Genomic DNA, 4,353 nt, shown 5'->3' with positions numbered 1-4,353 from the left:
CAGCTCTACGGCTTCAGGGAAGAAGGCATCTCCATGTCCACGCCCACCACACACACACACACACACACACACACACACACACGCACGCACGCACGCAGGCACACGAACCTGCTCTCTCTGCTCTCATGCTCCGGGATGATCTTGCTGAGTCGGACAAACCAACGTCTTAAATTTTTTCATCTGACAAATTAAGTCTTACATCTTCCATTAAGAGAGTGGTTTACAGACTGCACTATGCCAACTGAGTCGATCTATATGCAATTGAAACAAAATGTTGCTCTTCTGCAACTTTTAACCCATTGAATAATGAAAAACAGATTCATCCACATAAGCTGCTGAAAGAAGCTGTTTATGGAATTTTAAACTGAAACAGGAATTTCCCTACATTGCAAATAAGGGTGCAGTTTGTTCGGATCCTTTGGGGCTTGGATACCAATAATAACTCATGAGTGTTCCGTGATTACTGACAGAAAGCTAAAGGATTGTCCAGTTAGTTTAAGGCACTGGATGTCTGGTTTCTCTCTGCCTTGAACATGTTTTATTTTTTCAATATTTGTGTTGTTGTTTCTTGATGTAATAGTTTAAAGTCACTCAACATTTCCTGGAGTCCGCCTCCATGATAACATAAAATGTAAAAGTTCCTGTATCCTGCAAACAAAATAATACAGTATGTGTCTGCCATGTCTGGTGATTTTGTCTCCGTGAAGCGTCTAAGTTGCCTTCTTTTGCTTCCTGTTAGTGCCTGAAGAGTGAGGACATGCAGCTACAACAGATTTTAGTCACATAATGGACAGTGAATGCACCTTTAATCCAAAAACCATACAGTTAGGTATTGGACAACTGCTCATGCTTGTTACAACAAAACAGAATAATACTCTGAAATTTGATCATCTAACTCCACAGTCTAGATCTAAAAATAGCATTTTTCTCATTCTGTAACATTATTTTTGCGCCGTTCTAAGTTTGATATAATTAATTCATGTAAATGAGGAATCACAGGCTAACACTGCTGCCTTTATGCATCAGAACAGGCACTCTACTGTTGGATCAGGCTGACACCTGAGGCCAAATGTTGGCCTGATATAAACCGAGGAGCACTTCTTGTTCTGCAGCAGGTCATGACTATACATGCCAACCTGTTCAGTGTGTTGAATGCACCGAGCAGCAGGTTATTAAGAGCATTGATTGAGATGTTTGTGAAGTTTACGAGATGATGTTTTACTGTCTGTACTGTTTATGCACGGTCTTCACAAAGTAATTGTCCCTGCAGTAAAAATAAAAAAAGATGTCTTTATCTTTTTTTTTTTTCACTGGGTTCATGTATTGTTTTGGTTCAGCTCGAACACAAAAAAACCCTAGAGAGTACTGAGCAGGATTATAAGAAAAACGAATTACAGAGATGACAACTTTACTTAAGGAGTATTTATTTCTTTTTAAACATGCTCCAGGTTGACATCTTAATGCTTTCTAAGCCATATTTGTTCTCTGACATTGGCTCCCAAACACCCCCTGCAAGTTTTCATGTTTTTACTTTGTGCATCATAATGAATGTTCATTGTATATTTTGCTGAGTAATAGTATGTACAGAAGGTCAAAAATTCACAAACATGCAAAAACTGATTAAAAAAAGTCAACATTTCATGTCTAAATAAATAAAAATCATATGATTATGATGACATAAGGATTCTAATCTGCCTTTTATTTTGGCAGACATTACAGATAACTGGCTATATGTCACATGTTTTATTGTTTTATTCTGAAAAGTCTTCAAACATAGCTGACCTTTATTTGTTTAAAAGATTGAAGATGGTTCATCCTTATGATGATTTATATAGAGCACATAAGGACCGGGGGCAGTGGGGGACATGGGGGCAGGAGGGAGAGGAAGCTGGGTTGCTGTGGGCGGATAAATAATTTATGAATGCAAAGAGAGAGAGAGAGAGAGAAAGAGAGGGAGGTGATACAATCTATTGCACAGTCACTTACTGAAGAATAATCTCAGCATGGCTTCTGTCGTAGATAAAAAGATTCAGCGCTTAATTCACCTTGAATTGCTCTGTATAAATGCTGCTTTTTGGTGCTGAGAAGACTTACATTAACAGAACACCATGAATAACAACATACTCAAAGACCAATACAGATAGTTCTCTTCTGCAGGTTTAAAAAAAAGGGGTTTAAGTCTATGACAACATATTGTATAAGACTTAGCAGGTTATTGTTGAAGAATCTTCAATTTCTTTTTGTCAATGATAATTTCAATGTATATTTACTATGTCAGACTTAAAATATCTCCCTGATTTTAATGATATTGTCAAAAATGAATCAAAGCTTGCAGGAAAAAACGTCAAAAAAGAAAAGAAGTACACAACAAAAGAAGTGGTCATATTTATAAATCTTATTTGATACGACTTTGACTCTGTGTCACAATGACAGAGTCCTTTCTGTGATGAGTTAAAGTGGTTGTTTATTATAATTCTCTCACTTTTACTGTATTTTACAATTATTTAAAGATCAGTATTATAATATGTTTTAAGGAACTGAAACTGCCAAACGAGTTCAAATGTAGAAATTCTCCAAGTTGAGATTGTGTAATCACTTGCACTTCCCTGTTACCTGGAAGAAGGAAAAAAACAACATTTATCAAAATGCTTTTTCTTCCCTCCACAGCTGTAAGCATGTGACCACAAAGAGGGAGACACACACACACACACACACACACACACACACACACATAAATGACCATCTGTTACCAGTGAGTGGACAGAGGATGGGTGGTCCACGAGGTGTTCACTGTCCCGTCTCTGGTTGCGAGAAAAAGGATTCAGTTCCAGGTGGCTGGTCCTGCAGAATAACGTGTGTGTCAGTGTTTGTGTGTCTGTGTTAAACAGCATTCATCTCCCTCGTTGTAAGCCTCTGTGATTGTGTGTAGATCTCATGTTTATAGTCCATTATTACATTTTTAGATAAGCTCGATAGCGCCACCTAGCAGTTATCAAAGTTAAAGCACCCATCTTTCCATTTCACCTACTTTGGTAGGCTTATTGTCAAGATCTCTTAAAGAGCCTCTGGGTACCATACTTTAAACCGAAAAGGAAGTCTGCCATTTTTTATTAATCCTTAATAGGTAACACTTTACAATAAGGGTGTACATTAATTAACATTAGTTAAGGCATTATTAAGCATTAACTGATGGTTACTAACAGTTAACTAATGTGTCTAGTAATCATTTATTAAGGGTGTTCATGTTAACTATGGCATTAATTCATACATTATTTAATCCTTATTAAGGATGCTATTAACATTAGTTAATGCAGTAATAAGCCTTAATTAACAGTAAATTCATACAATAATGAACATTAAGAAACCCTTAACAGATGTCTCTTGTTAACATTAATTAAGGGTTTACATGTTAATTAAGCCTGTTAACTAATATTACTAAATGCTTGATAAAGATGTTCATTTAGATGCATGTCTTGAGGTTCACAGCTAAGTCATGTCATCAAGACAAAAGTGTTTGTTTTTATTCATGTTTATTTACAGTTAATGACTGTTCACTTACTTGTCCGTCCTCCAACTGGTAACTTATTTTTGCTAAAGGTTGAGATCAGTGGACCACACCATGGTCTTCATGTAGACGTCAGATTGTTCCTTTGTCTTCATGTAGACGTTCTTAACTTACAGCATAACCTATCATTATTGTTGATGTTATATAAGCATTACTAATCCATGATTAACCATTTATTAATGCTCAGAATAAGCCTTACGTAACCATGATTAACCATTTATTAATGCTCTGAATAAGCCTTACTTAACCATAATTAACCATTTATTAATGCTCTGAATAAGCCTTACATAACCATAATTAACCATTTATTAATGCTCTAAATAAGCCTTACGTAACCATAATTAACCATTTATTAATGCTCTGAATAAGCCTTACTTAACCATAATTAACCATTTATTAATGCTCTGAATAAGCCTTACTTAACCATAATTAACCATTTATTAATGTTCTTAATAAGCCTTACTTAACCATAATTAACCATCCAGGTTCTTGTGCAAATAAAAGTACACACAATGTATAAATCTGGCTTGTTAGATGGTTGCCTGGCAAAGAAACAAATAATTTGATGTAAAATCATGACTTCACATTTTTTTATTGTTTTAAAAAAAGACATCATCACTTCCACTAAAGAAATTGTTCCTTAGACTCTTGTGTTAATGGTCTACTAAGCCATTTTATCTCAACTATAACTGGACTGATCTGAGAAGGAATCATCAGCGCCTCTTCACTACCAGTCTGTTGACATTTATTTTCTATTCTCCAATCTCAAACTCTAACATCGTACCCCA

The sequence above is a fragment of the Labrus mixtus genome, chromosome 21, assembly GCF_963584025.1.
Source record: "Labrus mixtus chromosome 21, fLabMix1.1, whole genome shotgun sequence".
NCBI classification, from domain to species: Eukaryota; Metazoa; Chordata; class Actinopteri; order Labriformes; family Labridae; genus Labrus; species Labrus mixtus.
The sequence above is the reverse complement of the archived record's forward strand: the minus strand, read 5'-3'. Positions refer to the sequence as shown.